Genomic DNA, 18690 nt, shown 5'->3' on the forward strand with positions numbered 1-18690 from the left:
GCTAATCTACCTGCTTCATTTATTTGTTGCTGCATACATAATAAAACACCTCAAACTTTCTAGATGGAAACTGATAGTTTTATTTCTTGCCATGCAGTGGATTGGCTGGGCAGCTCTCTGGGCTTCTGCTGGGCTCGTTTACACAGCTGTATCCGGGCAAGGCTCCCCCTGGACAGCAGGGCCTCTCCCATGTGGGCTTTCATCCTAGTCTTCTCCACGCTGTGGCAGTCTCAGGGTAGTGGTCCAAAAGGGGCCAAGGTGGAAGCTTGATGACCTCTTCAAGACTAGGTTCTGGAATTTGCAGTGTCACTTCCGGCACATTCTATTTGCTAAAGCAAGTCACCATGTCCACCAAATTCAAGGGAGTAGAGATATATACACTTCCTTAGGAGGGGTACGTAGCAGTTATGCCTTGGGCTCCCATCCGAAAGGTCAGCAGTTCGAAACCACCAGCGGCTCTGTGGGAGACAGGCGGGGCTTTCTACTCCTGTAAAGAGTTAGGGTCTTGGGAACTCACAGGCAGGTCTATCCTGACCCCACAGGGTGGGTACGAGTCAGCAGTAACGTGATGACAGTTAGCTGGAGTCTGGGTGGGTGGAATAGCAGAGTCACAAGGAGATGCACGGTGTTCGGAGTGGCTGAACAGTCTACACCACCACCCGGAGTGCTAGTGCCACTACACAGCCCAAGATGATTGTGGAGCTCTCTGGCTTTCCTGGTGGCTTGAGCTCTTTTTGACAGGTCCTCTGGCAGTACCCTTGGTATTTTGCCATTGCTGGTGATATCAGTGAAGAGGTTTGAATCTGAAAGGAAGACGTGCTTCCTTCTTTTATCCTTCAAAGTTTGATTTTTTCCCCTAAATATATTGTTTTTCTTGACATTTCTTTCATTGCTTGAAATGGCTTCAGCTTATCTCATGAAGTGATAGAAAGTTAATTCTCTTCCAAGAGCAGGATATCCAGGAGTTCACAGCACATTGTCCCTTGAATCATCAAAGAAGTGGGATTCATGGTACAGAAACCTTTCCTCTCATCTGCTGACTGTAGAATTCCAGTGTATGCCAGTATTTGGGGCCGCCCTCATGTTTTGAACCCTGGCCCTGGCATCTTTAACACAAGGATATGCAGGTAATATGAAGGCTGTTTGCTTAAGAAGCCTCTGACTCATTAAGAATACCCACTGATTTATTTCAGCAAGAGTGATTAAATTTTGGGTTTTCTCTGACTTGTCTTTTGCCCAGGCATCTTTTTAGAACTGAGCCAAGAGGCATTTTGGACTTGATTTGGTAATGATCCTAGCAAGGGGAAGGCCTTCTTGGATCATTTTTTCATGTTCAGAGATGGCATTGAGCTGGATGCTGTACAGTGCTTTGTCCCTCTAGGTCAGCAGTTCTCAACCTGTGGGTCACGACCCCCTTTGGGGGTTGAACGACCCTTTCACAGGGGTCGCCTGATTCATAACAGTAGCAAAATTACAGTTATGAAGCAGCAGTGAAAATAATTTTATGGTTGGGAGGGGGGTCACGACAACATGAGGAACTGTATTAAAAGGGTCGCAGCATTAGGAAGGTTGAGAACCACTGTTCTGTGGGGAAGGGAATCCTTGCAAACATGGACTTGTTGACTCTGTGTCTGGGTTGTATTAGAGCAAAGACAGGATTTCCACAGGCCCCTGTCCCTCCCCAGCTGTTCGTTTTTTTTCCCAGCTGCCTGACTTGCCAGGCATCTCCGACAGTGATGGAGTCGCAGGGCCTCAGAACTGGCTATGCCCAGCCTCTGGTTCATTTGGTTAATGATCTCTCTGGGGCTTTGGCTTCTCATTTCATCCAGGATTAATCCTTTCCCTCAGAAGCCAGGAATGGGCTTCTTTCAGATATTTTCCCCCCCTCTCTGCTGAACCAGCCACATAAATCATTTATAGCTTACCTTTAAAGACTTTTCCCATCCTCCCAATATTTGAATTTTATCTAATCAGTAAAGAACAAAACAAAACAAAACCCCAACTAGTTATTACCACTGAGTTGCTTCTGACTCAAGGCAACCTCTTGTGTTACAGAGTAGAACTGTTCCAGGGGGTTTCTCTGTTATAATCGTCACGGGAACAGATTGCCAGGCCTTGCTTTTGTGGTACCTCTGGAGGGTTTGAGCTGCCAAAAGTTGATAGATGATTGCAAACTGTTTGTGCCACACCGAGATCTTACCATCTGTAACCCAAACTAAACTGACTCAGATTGGCCCTGTGGCGCAAGGTAAAATGGGCTGTGTGCGTTTCTGAGACTAACTCTTTATGGGAGTAGAAAGCCTCATGGTTTTCCTTCAAAGCAGCTGGTGGTTTTGAACTGCTGACCTTGGGGTCAGTAGCCAGTATGCTGCAGGAGCTAAATCTTACTTGGGGTCAGTTCATTAGCCCACCTCTAACTCTTTTTTCTGTTTCAGGCTTCATATGAATTCGAGATTCTCATGTCTTCTTTCCAATGTCATTGCCATGATTCGGCTTGACATCAGTGGCTATTTTGAAACATCTAGAAGGCCTTTAAGAAACCCTGGGGGCATAGTGGGTTTCTCATTGGGCTGATCACCTCAAGGTCAGAGGTTTGAAACCACCAGCCAAGGGAGAAAGACAGGCTTCTACTCCAGTAAAGATTTATAGCCCCAGAAACTTACAAGGGAAGTCTACCGTGTTCTATAGGGTCATTATGAGTCAGAGTAGATTCAGTAGCAGTGAGTTTATTATTTTTTGTGAGGAGGGAGGCTTAGAAGGCCTTTGGTTTCCTGGGTAAGTTGTTTGTGGTTTATTTAGGATATTGACTATTGGAATAGAACTGCAGGGTTGCTCCAGTCCCCACTCTTCCCACACGAGTAGATGCTGTGCAAATAAATATAAGTGCGATTTTCTGGCTTATTTTTTTTTGGCTTTCCTCCTTTCCCAAAATAGAGCAACTTAGGGTCCGATAGCCTGTCCAATATATTGTGTACGTGAGTTCGTTTACTCTATCAGAGCATTCTGGGAGCTTAGTATTGCCCTTTGCCGCAGATGCGTACACTGGAGGAAGACAGTGCAGTTGGAATTATCCCAGGCGGTTCTTTGATCAGAACTCAAGTTCTCCTGGTTTCCAGTCCTGTGCTTTGTACTGTGCAGCTTCCCCTGTACCATGTGTTTTTCAAATGCTCTTCAAATCTCTCACAGCACACATTTGGAAACCCAAACAGTTTAGTGTGTAAAATCCATTTCCTGGAACCTGCTGTATGTAGTTCATGCTCTTTCTCCTGCTCCTATTTGTCCTCTTTCCACTCGCCTTTGAACCCCTTGGATGAAGTAATGAGGTTTGGAGGCACAAGGGGCCCCGGATTAGGTTCTCTTTAAGTTGCTTGGCAAGAGAAAACAAAAGGGTAGAGTCATGGGAAACTTTCCCATTGTATCTTTTAAGCTCAGCCCAGGATACTCTGTCGGAAAGTTCTGTTCTTCCCAGGAGAGGAATTAAGAAAGGGAGGGGAGATCTGCTGTTTGCCCTCTCCCACAGAGCAGCCTCGGTGCTTCATGGTCACTTCCCTGCTTCCCTCTTTTGCCTTGCCTCTCCTCATGCTTAATCTATGATCCTCACCTGGTGCCTTCTTTCTCTCAGTGCTCAGGTGATGATGCCAAGACCTGCTTTTTGAGGTGTGCGGTGCCCACCCGGGCCCACATCTCTCCCTTTCTGCTCCACGGATTCTTGCTCGTGGGTGCTTCACGAAACCAAAGAATTGCATGTTTGTCAGGCCCCTGGTTTCTCCTGTTCCTTCTCAAGCACTGTCGTTTATGAGAAGCTCTGCGTTGAAAGCTCAGTGTATAACCTTTATCTAGTTAAAACCCCAATTCATTCAAGTAATTTTTGTGCCTCAAATAGTTTCAGATGGAATCTGAATGAAAGAATAATGTTTGCATATTTAATTTCACTATAGTATGTAGAGATATCCTTTTCCCTGAAAGGGTTATTTGCAGGGCACGGGTTGAGTGGGTGTAGGTGTGAAATGTTGGGGGGTAAAACATTGATCAGTCTGCAGCAGTCAATTATGGCATCCTGACTGGGAGGTGGCCTTTCATTGGCTTTGATTCTCATTTCAATTGCATATAGCCAAGAGTTTATTATCCCTAGCTCTTAATTGAATACAAAGAAATGCGAAGAAAATGAACTTTATGGCTAAATGGTCCAGGGCCTGCTATTTTCAGAACACAGGTTTGAGCCAAGAACTGTCACTTCTGGCTGTGTCACCTCAGGCAGATGGGAGAACCTCTCTGAGGCAGTGTCCTCATCTTGTGTTAAAATGCCTGCCCTTCAAGTATGCTGTGCAAATTGGCAATGAGTCAATAAATCAGACATCCAGGGTAGTGTCTTCCACAGAGTGGGAAGCTGAATCCATGAGACCCCTTGCTTTGGTTGTTATCAGTTTACAAACCATGATGGCCCCAGGGACATGTTGCCAGTCGACAGTCTAGAGGATCAACTTTGGAAAAGGAGACATCTGTGGGATTATGTAAGTTGATGAGGAATGGAGACTGGGAGAAGTTATATGGTTTGTCAAATCTGTAGTTGGGGGAGAAGTTGAGGTCAGAGCCCAGACACTCCTGGCTGGTCGTCTCTGCTCCTTTTTGGACATCACCACCGATTCTAGATATGTGCACATCAGCATCTTTAGGGAAGTGTTTCCTGGATTCACCAGGATGGAAGTGAATGAGAAAGCTGGTTTAAAAACAAAACAAAAAAACAGAGCAAAACATTCCTGGATACCCCCTAGACTTACTGAGTTAGCATTTCTGGACACGTAGCCAAGGAGCCCCATTCTAGCAACCTCCTCTGATTCTTACCTGTCACATGTTTATATGAGCTTGAGACTCAGGTAGCTTATGTTATGAAGATCATTACTCTGCTGTAGGAACAACCCCTAATTTAATGATGGTAACAAGGAGGATGTCAATGGAGTGGTCACCGTGTGTGTGTGTGTGTGTGTGTGTGTGTGTGTGTCTGAACATCTTCAGGCTTTTACAACAGTGCCTGGCACACAGCCCGTTAGATGCGCCCGGTTTAATTCTCACAACACCCCTTTGAGGGTTATTATTGTTTCTCTTACAGAGTAAACTGATACACAGAAAAGGTAAGTAACTTACCCAAGGTCACATAGCTAGTCAACGGCATCACTGGCATTTGAATCGGTGGTTGTATAATGCTGAAACTCATGTGGCATAGTACATATATTCCTGTTAAGTTAATATGTATTGAAACTAAAGGGCTTTGCTTATTAAAAGCATCTCTCTCCAGGTTCAACTGACATGTTCTTCCCAAGACAAGACTTATTCACAACAAAAAATATCTGGCGTGAGGCTTTCCTGAGAGTGAACATGCTGGTAGAAAAAAATTTGTTCAAAAGGTGAACCATCTCACTTTGGATGTCTGCTTATGAAAATGAAATGGGTCACAACAGTAGAAAGAGACAGCTGACTCTGGGGAGCCAGACTCAGCTTCTTGAAAGTGCAGGGAGTCCAAAGACCATAGAGCTGGAGAGGAGCTCTGTGCACTGTGTCGTTTCCCAATTTTTTCTGCTGCTTGTTTTTATGATATTCCTTGACCCTAAACATTTGGAGGTTACTACAAAAACATTTTGAGGCTTTAGATGTTGAGCTGATCTGAGACTACCTAGGCCTTACAGGTAAGGGACTGTAATCTGTGTTGCTCCAGAGCAAGGCATTCCAAAAGTTAGCTTAAAAAGCACAGCGACATTCATTGTCCTTGCTACTCTACAGTCTGGGGTGGCAGCACTGACCGGAGGCTCGGGACCTGGAGTCCTCTGAAATGTTACTTACGTATTTGCGTCTGGGCTGGGAAGACTAAAGTGTAGGGAACTACTGGGACTCCCTCTCTGGTTTCTCCAGCATGGTGTGCCGTCAGGGTAGCGAAAGGAATATTCAGTTCACTGAAGGAGTATTTTATTGTTAGAAATGTTCAGGTTTCTTACCAGGTGGTTTAAAACCCCCAAACAAGACTTTAGTTCTCTTTGGTTCATCCATAGTTGATGAAGTGAAACTGGGACAGACGTGACTTTGTGAAAGGTGGGCACGTGCATTGCACGGCAACGCCACTCTCTTGAGCGGCACCCTACTCAAAGATGGTGGCAGACTACAGCGCTCTGAATGTTGCTCTTCACAGTCCTGGCAGCAGTCCATTCCCTTCCACCAGGCTCCTGAAAGGGCTCACTAGTCTTCTGAGTCTCCAGTCCAGAGCTTTGACCTGTAGTTTTTCTAATTCCAGGTATTATTATTGCCTATACACATTTTACAAATTCAAATCTGCTTTGATTTCATGCCACTGACCATCATTGAACTGATTTGAACCTGCTTGAAGCTCTCAGTAAGAAACACACCTTCAAGGAGTGCATGAGGGAGAGCGAGCACACCAGGTAGATGCCCGATTGCTTTTTCTCACTTAGCCTCTACAGTCACACAGCTCCATACCCCCTCACCCCCGCCCACTTTTTTTCCCTACTAATAATCCCTTTACTTAAAAAAAAATCTTTATTTTCCAATACTACCCCCCTTTTTGAGTCAACATGGCAGCAGTGTTCTGCATATTTTCAAGTAAGAGAAGGAACATAGACCCCATTGCTCAATGGGGGGCATGTCAGCATTTCATTGGTAGAAGAGCCGATGGGATGGGATAGATTGGAGGCACTGTCTTTGGAAAATATAACTCACTGCTGTTGTTACAATACATCATCTACAACATGTTCACTCTACTCTTGATAAATAAACTCATTCAGAGAGGAAATGGTTTATTAAGTCTGTTTATCCTCATTGTAATTTATGAATTTGCAGATGTGAAAAAGCCTAGCTTTAAACAGCTTTGGGGTGGAACCTAAATCGAGCTTCTCAGAGCTATGTGATTCTCTGGTGGGGAGTGGCCAGCAAAGCCTTCCCTCATCATGGCGGAGTAGTCCATCGATGATTACTTTGTCCTTAGGAGGAAACAGACCTCTTAGTCTCTGTCCAGAAGCCTAGGCAGCCTTGCAGAGCACATAGTCAACCTGAACCCACTTTTATCATTGTTTAATTGAGCTTAAAATGGTCTAAGGGCTGTGAACAAGACAAAGTCCCACTCTTAGATTCCCGGGAGAAGACAGAAAAACAAGTACATGAAGTAAACAGAGAAACAGGTAAATGGGCAAGACTTTCGGTTAGGTTTAGAGGAGCTAGCTAAATGCATGGGGCAGTGGTGGTCATCTCCCATGCTTGGACCCAGCTTCAGTTCCCAGCCAGCGTACCTCCTGGGCAGCCACAGCTTGTCTGCCAGGGGAGGCTTGTGGCTTGCTCCGATGCTGGACAAGTTTCAGTGGAGATTCCAGAATGAGACGGCCTAGAAGGACAGGCCTGACAATCTACTTCCAAAAATCAGCCCATGAACCCTGTATAGAATATATTGGCTTGATCCACCCTCAATCATGGGGATGGCGCAGACCCAGGCTGTGTCTTGTTCCTTTGTGTGTGAGGTCACTAGGAGTTATACCACTGTCACCATCACCGGATAAACAATGGCGGAGACCCTGTGTTGGGTGGTAGTTGATATCATTTGAGCTGAGTTGGACAACACATAGTCTTCCGAGAGGACATGTCGCCGGGGTCTCCTTGCATGCATTCCATTTGTAAGCTGAGAAGAAATGACCAGGGAACAGTAGGGCGCACCCAGACTTGTTCACAAAACCCTAGAATGGTAGCTGGGCTAGCCACCCCCTTCAATGTCCACTCTACCAGTTCTCCCTCACCCCTCTCCCCTCCAAAGAGGTTCAATAGAAGTAGTTTAGGATTATATTATATTCAGACAGTAGATAGTAAGCACATGGAATTAATTTTCACACCCAGGACTGAAAATGTAAAAAGATATAGCAAGAGATTTTATAAAATGATGAAAACTGCACATTTAAGAGGTTTTGGTGGGAAGTTAGTAATATGTGGTTGTCTCTCGCCATTTAAAGGTCCATGGGACCTTTATGCAATTTCTCTTCTGCCATCTTGTCCCGTCCAGACAGTCATATGTAGTGTGTGTGTATTACACATCAGCTTCTGAGGGCTGAGGGTACAGCAGCAAACACAGGGTCCTTATGGAGAAAGAGAAAAAAAGAAAGTAACTAGACAGAGTTAACTACAGATTGTAAAAGAAAGCTCAGCAAAGTAAAAGTTATTTAGGAGGAACTGACTTTAGACGTTCAAGGAAGGCGCTGCGGAGGTGACCCCAGGTCCTAATCACCATGGTGGTTAAGCCAGACTCCGAGGCTGGCAGATGCATTGGGCTGCATCTCTGGAAGACGCAAAGGCCGTCATTGCTGCCATGCTTACACAGGGATTGAGGAGAGATTAGCTCGGAGCCGGAAGATGCCTGGCTGATGTCATCTAGGGCGATGCACTCATTGGTGGTCAGTGAGGCCCCTCCGCAGAAGTCCTGAGCCTGAGAGCACCAGGTCTGATTTCTTGGCTCTGCTTAAGACTTGCCTCTGGAGGGTTAGGAAGCAAGCGACGAGAAAAGTCTGACTTCATCTTGGCGCCTCTATTCGTGGGAGGGTAGTTGCCAAGAGATAGCTCCCTCTGGCTGGAGAAGAGGAGATGGCTAATGGAAGAGGGCGAGGCAAGCAAAGCAGCAGCGTGCTGAGCTGTGCTGAAAGAGGACTTCTAAGAACAAGAATCCTTCGAGAGAAAAAGTTCCTCTCCAAAGAGACGGCCTGTTGTAAAAATTCCCACGTCCGTCGTTTCTACCTCGCCTTACCTGTCTTCGTGATCTCCACTCTCGGTGTGAGGCTCATAGGCTTTTGCTGGTCTGGTCAGAGCCCTGCAAGCCTTGCGGTCTGGCGGGCATTCTTGGAGTGAGGTGGCCTTGTAGAGTATTGCACAGTTCCTTCAAGGGGGAAAGGGCTGCCACTGGGAACATGTGGTTCCGATTACTTTGATTTGTGTTAATGGGTTGGTTCCAAAGTCATGACTTGCTCTGGGAAACCTAATGGAGAATGCTTGCAGGGTGTTGTGTGTGGTTGTTTTTGTTGTTGGTTTTCCATGCGATACATCCTCTGCATTCTTCTGGCCTCCTTTCATTATTCTACAGATGGTCTGCTAACCGCCCAAGAATTACTGTCTCCCGAGAAGGATTTTTCTCCTCAGTAAATCAGAATTGTTCTTTGTGAAGAATGGGGAGAGTTTGAGGTATGTCAGTTTGTGGGCCAGTAGGCCTGTGGTCACATCCTCTCTTCCCTTCCCCTGTTTATAGTCTCACCTTGAGTGTACTGCATCTCACTTGTGCCTCTGCCGCTTGTGCTTCTGCTTGGGCTAGTGTTACCCAGCACAAGATACCTTTTGGAGAATAGAGTGGAATAAGTTCACCCCAAAGTAGAAGATCAGTAAAGATGAAGGGAATCCAAGTCAGATGAGATGACACTGTAATTGCAATAGTGGGCTTAGACGTGCCAACAAGCATGATGCTGGCCGGGCCCGGGAACCTTGACTTTGGCTGTACAGACGCGATGGTAGCCAACCACGGCAGTACATCTCCGGGAGACTAGGAGACAAGGATGCCATGAGGTCTCAGGGGCAGAACTTACCATTTGATTAAAAACTTTATAGTAGTTAAGAGCATGGGATTTAGAAATCTGTCTTTGCCACCTGCCAGTCCTATGATCTTGGGCAGGCTACTGTGTTTCTTAGTGGCCAATTTCTCATCTGTAAAATGTGGATGTCAGTTTCCTTTTTTAGTATTCGATGAAATGATATATATGAAAGGCTTAGGACATAGCATCATGGTTCAATAAGATAAACTCATTTTTGTTCATTGTTTCATATGTAGAGAATTATTAGATTGTATGAGAGTGGTATATTTGTGAAGAGTAGGGAAAAAAAACTCATCAACATGATCCTTTGAAAAGAATCACATTGATTAGCTGTGTTTCCTGAGAGCTGGGGAAAGACTTTGGGTCAGAAAGTTCTACAAACCTTGGTTCCCCCTAATCCTAGTTCAACAGAACCCAGGCCTTTTGTCTGGTGGCATATCTGGCTCAGAGGGGCACCTATCCAATGTCTTATCTTTATTTTTCTGGTTTATGTCTGTCTCCAGAGGCTTGTCCTGAATAATCCCTCCCTCCTGTAACTACGCTGAGGTTTCCAGGACTTCTCAGCACCTCAGATGATGTCAGGGAGTTGGCACTGTGACCCAGGCATGCTCCCAAGTCTTGCTGGCTGCTGCCCTGCTGGCTTCCCAAGCATGCAGCTGGGGGGAGAGCGTGATTGCTCATGGGAGCCAACTGAGGGCCTCTCTGTCAAGCATCTTCTGGGAATTCAGGGACGTCGGGACATGGGTTCCTTGAAACACTGGGGTGCATCAAACTCAGATGGTTCCTCTGATCTCTAAGCCCACTGTCATTGAGTCACAGCGACCCCATCTAGGGTGTCTGAGGCTGCAATCCTGATGGCAGTAGATAGCCTCATCTTTCTCCTGAGGAGCAGCTGGTGGGCGTGAACCACTGACTTTGAGGTTAGCAGTCCAATGTTTACCTGACAGTGCCCCCAGGCCTCTGATCTCTAGGACATGCCATTTCACTGTAATAATGACCTTAAATCTGGCCATTCGTTTTCTTAACCAGACGCATCTGACAAACTGAAGTGCTTTGCACGTTTCATCTATTTTATCTCGGTAATATTCAAATGGGACTGTACTGGAGGGGATGAAGGGGTGCAGTGCTGATGTCCCAGGTCAGGCTTTATGCTCTTCCTGATGGCTGGAACTTTGCTTGGTATCAGCTGTGTGGTGGCCTGGGCAGGACGGGGGTGACGGAAAGCACATCATACTGTAAGTTAGGTTCTGAACTCTGTCTCTGCCACCCTTGGCTCCCTGTCCCTCAGGTGGGATGGGAGGAGGCAACACCTGGTGTGTGAGGAGGAGTGTGCGCTTTGACCTCAGGCATTCTCGGGTGGAGGCCTGCTTCAGCTATTTGCTGGTCATGGGACTTGGGGAGGTCGCGCACCCCTCTGAGTTTCAGTGTCCTTACCTGGGGCTGGTAGCCATCTCTCTTAACTGTTGTGGTGACGTGAGATAATGATGTATGATGAAGACCCTGGCTAGTGTCATAATGTTTGCTTTATTATCATGTTCCTCCCAAACATTCTTATTTTCCCTGAAGATGTCAGCAATCTTGAAGTGACACCCCCCCCCCTTTGGGGGCTTCTTTAAGATGCTGAAAAACTGATGAGAATGATGGCTTTTGTCCCATAAAAATGCACTCACCCCAAGATTTATCCACAACTTCAGAGGGCTCAGAGCCTTGTAAAGCTCCTCAGCAGGGAACCCCAGGGAAAGAACCCCATGGGCCATCTGTAGCCTCCTTTCTTCAGGGACTGTTTCCTATCTCCCTTGGCTCCCTGGGGATCCTCAGTGGAGGCAAGTCCCGGGAGGAGCTTTCAGCGATTCCTTCTCTTGCCCTGCTGTCGCCAACAAGCTGTCTTCAGATTTCTGGGCCCAGAGCAGACCCCTAGGAATGTCCTTGAGAAGCTGCTGGAGGGGGTGGGGGGTGGGGGACCGAGAAAATGAGCCTCTTTTCTTTCTGGGATGCGTTATTTCTGAACTGAGAGAGACCAGAGGGGAGGGAGCAGCAGAAACTGGGATTTCAGGAATGACAAAGCCGCAGCTCAGTGCCAGGAACTGTCCTAGGTGCCTCGCACTCATTCTTTCTGCTCTGAATGAGGGGAAAGCTAGGAGAGAGGTATTGTTACCACCCCCCCCCCGCCCCCCACCTTTCCACAGTCCAAACTCACAGCCATCTAGTCCATTCTGATGCAAAATGCACCTATCAAACTGAGTCTCAGAGAGGTTAAGTACAGGGCAGAGGCAGGAGAAGGCCAAGTCTGGCTCCAGTCACTGGACTGCCCTGCCCCATGCTGTTTGTTTCCCAGAGAGAGCCTTCCTAGGGGTCAAATGGTAACTTCATGCCCTTTGCTGCTGGGCAAAGGAAATGCCTTTCCTCCTGGGGGCCAGGCATCCGCAGATACGGTCTTTGTTATGTGCTGTGGATGGTCTTCTCTGGGCTGAGCCGCAGACAGGTATCTTTAGAAAAGGAAGACGCTTCTGCTTACAGAAGACCTACCAGTGTCTGAACACTGAAACCCACCAAAGCAAGCGAGCAAGCAAGCCCGCCTCAGGCCTGCTGGATGTCCACAGGCTGAGACTGGTTGTGATGGCGCCCAGGTGTCTCATATTCATTTATTTATGTGTTGACTATTCCATTGTGACTTGGGTGGGAGTTGATGTAAATGTCTTATTTTGTGCTGTGACGTTAGGTACAATCCCACTTTCTCCCAGGGGCTGCTCTTCCATTTGTCCCCCTCACATGCCCCATCCTGTCCTCCGAATTTTGCTCTTGGGCAAACACCGCCTCCAGGTCTCATGTGGCTCTTTGGTCCCTGGAGCCAGTTCCTCCTGGTGGCAGGCTTTGCCCTCTAGACCCATTGATTGCTTGGCTAAGAGGTAGCGCCAGGGGTGGGTCTGCCCCAGGTTCGAAGGGTTTCTAAGGGCTATCTTCTTGCGGGTTCTACCAGGCTCTAGTATATCACTAAGTCTAGTATTTTTTAAGATTTTGAATCATGCTCTTTATTTTTCTCCCACTCGGTCCAGGAATGTCTCCAGCGATCCTGATCAAAGCTGTCAGTAGAGGTAACTGGGCACCGCCTGCTCCCCCTGGTCTCAGACTAGTAGAGGCTGTGCTTCACGATGTCCGTTAGTTCTTTGGGTGAATTGCTTTTTTGAACCTTATACTTGCTTCCCTGCATTCTGCTTCGGTCAGGGAGACACCAACAGGCACCTCCTGTATGGCTGCTCTCCAGCTTTCAGGACCCTGGCTGCTCTTTGCCGCAGCAGGGTGTGCAACGTGGCCTTGTGCACTGTATTTTGGCAATAGTGCAGGTCTCTTTCCATGACAGATGAACTCATGAGTCCCCACAGGGACCGGCCTCTGCTTTCCTCCAAGCCTGGACTTGCCACCAGCACAGTTCCTGGCTTGTCAGTAGCCGGTCAGATTCCTTCCTGCTCTTCCATGTCCCTGTTTGCAAGTCCCGGTTTTGGTCTCCCCACGGACTGTGCCTTCTTTCTCCTCTGAGACTAAATACAGTGCAAGGTCTTGCTGCTCATGTCAATCAAGGTGTATTTGGTGTGCCTCCCGGGTCCCATGAATTCCTGTGCTTGGAATGCACAGGACCAAGCACTGCATGCTGGAAGAACAGTGTGCTGCGACACTGAGGTCCGTCTGTTCCGCCACAGCGTCATGGCAGCCCGCAGCCTGTTGCACAGTTGCAGCTAACGCGCACTGGGTGCGTGCCATGTGCCAGACAGGGGCCCAGTTTGTTCTCTGTGGAGTCCTGTCAGCTCTGCAGTGAGAGTGGCGCTGACACTGTCTGAGTTTACTGATCGGAAGACTCACGGTCCAAATCCACTTAGCTGGCATAGGGCCTGAGCTCAGGTGGAGCTGGAGGTACACGTGTGAGGAGAGAACAGTCACCACGGAATCCGAGAGCGCAGGGTGCGCCACATGTATTTCCGTGCACTGGCTTCCTTTGGTGAGGCACGGGGAGCCAGAATTTCAGGTCCGCTTGAGGATTAGTCTCTTTGACCTTCTCCCCATCGTCCCAGAGAACAGTTAATGCCAGAGGCAAAGAAGATTTGGATGAGATTTCCCTTCAGTGGGGATTTTGCCTTAACGAGGGCTGCCAAACTGGACCTGCTGCTTCTGGGATGGGCTGCGTCACTCCTGCGCATGCCCCTGCTGTGGCTTCCGGTGCTCTCTTTCTGCCAACCGCCAGGGGAAGGCTGCCTCTCAGAGACGTTAGGGATCTCTGTGTATGTATGTGGGCATGGAGGGCCATACAAGACATGTCCTTATTTGGCTTTTGGTAACTTAGCAGATTCCTTTACCTTTTTCTTATTTTCTTTATTCATTCATTATCTGTCAATTAATATGTTCAAAGCATACACTTAATGAATAAATCTCCCTACGTGGAGGTTACAGTGGGAACAGTAGAGACCTAGAAACCGCCTATGTGCACAGCATTTTTCATGTATTGTCTCAAAACTCCTCAGTGAGGCAAGTAGGGAACTGAGAAAGGCGAGTGGGCAGAACGTTAGAAGTTATCAAGGATTTCGTCTTGCTGGGATCCACAGTCAGCGCTCATGGAAGCAGTAGCCAAGAGATCAAATGACTCCCTGCATTAGGGAAATCTGCTGCACAAGACTTCTTTCAAGTATCGAAAAGCCAGGACTAAGATGTACCTGACTGAAGCCATGGTACTTTCAGTGGCCTCATTATGCATGTGAAAGGTGGACATTGAATAAGGAAGGCCCAAAAAAGGATCAGTGCATATGAATTTTGGTGATGGTGAAGATGATTGAGAGTCCCGTGGAGTGCCATAACAGGCAACAAGTATGTCTTGGAAGAAGGACAACCAGATGGTCCTCAGCGCGAAGATGGTGAGACTTCGTCTCACGCTCTCTGGGCTTGTTATCAGGGGGACAGCATGCTGGGTAAAGTGGAGAGCCAATGAAAAGGAAGAAGGCCCTCAACAAGATGGATTAACAGTGGCTGCAACAGTATTCTCAAACGGAAGGCCAGCTGTGAGGGTGGCACAGGACCGGGCAGTGTTTTGCTCTCCTGTCACAGGGCCACCATGAGTCGGTACTGACTCGATGGCACCCAACAACAACCAGTGTCAGGAAAGGGAGCCCTGGTGACCCGTGAGCTGCTTCTTGAACTGCTGACCACATAGTCAGCGGTTTGAGTGCATTAGACCTTCCGAGGAAGAAAGATGAGGATGTCCGCCCCCTTAAAGATTTATAGCCTTGGAAACCCAAAGGGGTTGAGGGGCACAGGGACATTCCACTCTGCCCTCTTGGCTTGGTATTAGTCAGAATTGACTCCATGGCAGTGAGTTTGCTTGGAGTTTTTTCCTAGGACGAGATGGCCAGAGTGATCATCTCAACTTTGTCCTTCACTGTCTGTGGACTCAGAACTCAGCCTTTCTGACCTGATTTCTCATCTGGGAAATGGTAATAACTGTGCTTGTCTCACGGAGATTTTGAAGGTTAAACAAGGCATTGTTAGTAAATGTCACAGCACCTCCTGGCACACAGTAAAAACTTGAGAATGGTGGCTATTTTTAGGAGCTCTGCTAATGCAATGTGGTTAAGTATTTGCCTACTAACTGACAGGTCAGTAGTTTGAATCCACCACTAGCCGCTCCCCAGGAGAATGATCGGTACTCTGCTTTTGTAAACATTATAGCTTTAGAAACTTGGAAACCCATCCTGTAGGCTTGCTGTGAGTCAGAATGTACTCAGCAGCCATGGCTGCTGCTTGTTCATTATTGTTAGGTATTCTTAACTCCTTGTATGGAAGGTCTAGAAACCCTATCTTGGGGAAGCTGCCTCTGGCTCAAATAATGACATTGCAAAGGATGATGATATTTTAAGTGCCATTCTACAGAGATACGAGCTAAAAACCAAACTCGCTGACTCATTGCAACCCACTGTGGGTTTCTGAGTCAGGAACTCTTTATGGGAGGAGAAAACCAAGTCTTTCTTCCAGGGAGCTGCTAGTGGGTTTAAACTGTCAACCATGCAGATCGCAGCCCAACGTGTAACCACTACGCCACCAGTGCTCCTTGATACAAGTTAGGTGGCATGAAAAGGTTCAGGTGAAAGAAGTAGTACTGCTTTTAGATGGGTGGAAGGAGCGGCAGCAGACAGGCTTGTACAGCATTGGGGAGGACTTCCTGGAAGACTTGGGTTATGTGGACAATTGAAGTTGGAAAAGCAAAGCATGCTGGTACAGAGAAGAGCAAGGGCAAATGCGGAGCGATAGGAACTGGGCTGGTCAACTGCGCTAGCTTCCTAGCTTCCCTTTTTTCCTCTTATCCCTCCCAGCTCACCTGAGGGGGATAGTGCATTTTGAGTTTGTTCCACTAGGTCAGACTGTTAATCAAGCTTTGTATTTAGAGGTTCTAAAAAGATTGCATAACAATGTGTGACCATAAAGGCCTGATTTATGGCAGATGGGGGACTAGTTTTGCCACCACACAGTGCACCTGCTCAACAGCCATCTCAGTGCGCCAGTTTTGGGGAAAAAACCCCATCATGCCTCTCTTGCTCCATACACCTTACTCACCTGACCTCGCGCCGTGCGTCTTTTCTGTTTCTGAGAATGGAGAGGGCCATGAAAGGACAGCAATTTGATGATGTAGAGAGGTGAAGAAAAAAATGAGGGAGGTGCTGTCAGCCATCCAAATAGATGAGTTTGAAAAATGTTTCCAAGAATAGAATTGCAAACTTGACAAGTGTATTAAGTGTAACGGATAATACTTTGAAGGTGATAGGTTGTTTGTAAAAAAAATTAAATACATGGCTTTGAAAAAAAAAAGAATTGGGCACTGTGTAAACCTCATGAGGGTGGAGGCTGGGTTGGGTTTGTCTGGCCCTTTAATAATGCCTCTCGCTGAGACTCCAAATCTTTTTGCCCCCTTGGATTGGGCTGTTCATTTCCTGCTGCTACACAATTTAGGGCTTTGGTTCTGTTGTTGTTTTGTTTGGGTTTTTTCCTCAGCAACATGAGTGGATGTAACTTCTCCCCAAAGCCTTCCCGAAGCTTCCGATTCTAGAAACTCTTCGCCAGTAACTACCATTTTGGAGGCTAAAGAAAATTACACAGCCTCGCAAATGTCACCTGCTGAGGCCCCTGCTCAGAGACGGCCGAGTCTCCTGTTCCTTCCTCCGTGGGCCTGCTGCTGCAGCAGGGCCCGCACTCTTCCCCCAGTCCCGAAGTCCACCTGCCCGCCTCTGCAGAGCAGGACCCAGCGAGGAAGGGGCAAGAAACAGAAGGTCCGAACTGTGCTCTCTCAGACGCTGCTGTGTATACTCAAAGACTGGCTTCAGGAACAGAAACACCTCAGCCTCCAGCAGATGCAAGAACTTTCCGAAGTCCTGAACCTGAGCTACAAACAGGTGAAGAGCTGGTTCTGGAACCAGAGAATGAAATGTAAGAGGGGGCAGAAAACCACCAACTGGTCCAAGAATAACCGTGGTGTGACTCGGAAGGTCTCTGCACCTACAGAATACCTGGACGTCTGTGCCTCCTACCGCCAAGGATGCCGTCCTTCCGGAAACCTTCCCCGTGGGGCAGTCAGAGCTGGAACAGCAGCCAGATGTGGAATAGCGGTCGTGGTGCGCCCAAGCCTGGAATAACGAGGCCTGGAACAACCCATTCCAGAACTGTGGAAAAGAATTTCTGCTGCCCCAGTTCCAGCAAGCTTCTCTCTGCGATTGGGAAGCCGTACAAACTTTACGTTTCTTTTTACAATCTGAAGATTGTATGAAGACAGACATTTAGCCTCAGGCCCATCTGGGCAATGACTATGTGACTTCCTTTTTTTGGTAGGATTTCTTGTTTTAGAACTCTCCTCCCATGATAACCTGGTTTTCCTTGTTCCTACTGTGTTGGGAGGGGTGGAGAGGGGCAGGGTGAAGATTGTGGTTGCTATTCAACCGAAGATTCAATAATATGACGCTTTACCGTGGTTGCCCTGCACGGCATGACACGCTATGTCTCTGCCTATAAATAACTATATAGAATACTACCTTGACTATTTTTAGGATCTAGCCTCAATAATGGGACCTAAAAGTGGAACGATGTGTGGTGAAGCATTATTTGTAATGTACAGGATTTGGGAGTCATCTTACTAGACAATTTAGGGGTGGGAGAAGGTTAAGCTATAAGGCGCTTCATTGATTTCCTCCACCCTTTTGCTCTGTTTTAATTATAAACCCTAGCTTGTTTCTCATTTGTATTCTGCTATTTTGTATTTTACTGCTTCATGGTAGTAACAGTACCAATATCACTGGCTGACTTACAAATATTGGTACAAACAAATAAAAAATCCATTTTACCATAAAAAAGCCTGTCACCTGGAAAGGACTCAATATACCATATATACTCCTGTATAAGCTGAGTTTTCTGGCACCTTTTTAATGCAGTTTTTGTGGTAAAATTAGGTGCCTTGGCTGATACTCAGGTTGGTATATTTGTTGAATGGAATGGAATCTCATTGCCTGATTATGGCACAGCTTTGGCTGGTGGAAGGGGACAGACATGTTCTGAGCTTCAGTGGGAGAAGCTAACTTCTGCTCACAGGGAGATCTGGGATTGCTTAGTTCCGCTGCAGGAGTCCAGCCTTCTCAGTCACCTGCTGTTACACTGTAAGTTTCTCTAGAGACTAGCCTTGGTTTTAGCTGGATTATGATTCAGATACTCCCTGAGCCCATCTATTGCTGACGCTAATAGATTATAGGACTGCTTAGCCTTCTCTCTCCCAAGGGTCATTTACACGAGGGCCCTATGCCAAGTGTCATGGTTACACAATCTGGTGTCAATTTGGGTCTTGAGAGGATTAAAAGTGAAGGGGTGGAGTCTAGTCTTTCAATCAGATCTTCGCCAATGAGATCTCTGTAAGTACTATTCTCTACTGCCCACTCTGTATGTATTCTCCTGAGAATTCTGGGAACTCTGTATTTTCCTTTTTGGAGACGGGAGACACTTTCTCTCTCTGCTCACTCCCTGAGACTGCTCTACTGACAAGACACATGGCACTATGCTGATA

The 18690-nt window shown here is 47.2% G+C and overlaps 1 protein-coding gene and 1 pseudogene across 3 annotated transcripts in view; both read left to right on the forward strand.

Moving 5' to 3' along the window:
* The window catches only part of ARHGAP26 (Rho GTPase activating protein 26), a 522575-nt gene that overhangs the window by 76185 nt on the left and 427700 nt on the right, over window positions 1-18690 (forward strand). The window lies entirely within an intron of this gene.
* LOC142438870 (homeobox protein NANOG-like) lies at window positions 9531-17423 on the forward strand (annotated as a pseudogene).

Source organism: Tenrec ecaudatus, chromosome 2 (assembly GCF_050624435.1).
Source record: "Tenrec ecaudatus isolate mTenEca1 chromosome 2, mTenEca1.hap1, whole genome shotgun sequence".
In the NCBI taxonomy this organism is placed as follows: Eukaryota; Metazoa; Chordata; class Mammalia; order Afrosoricida; family Tenrecidae; genus Tenrec; species Tenrec ecaudatus.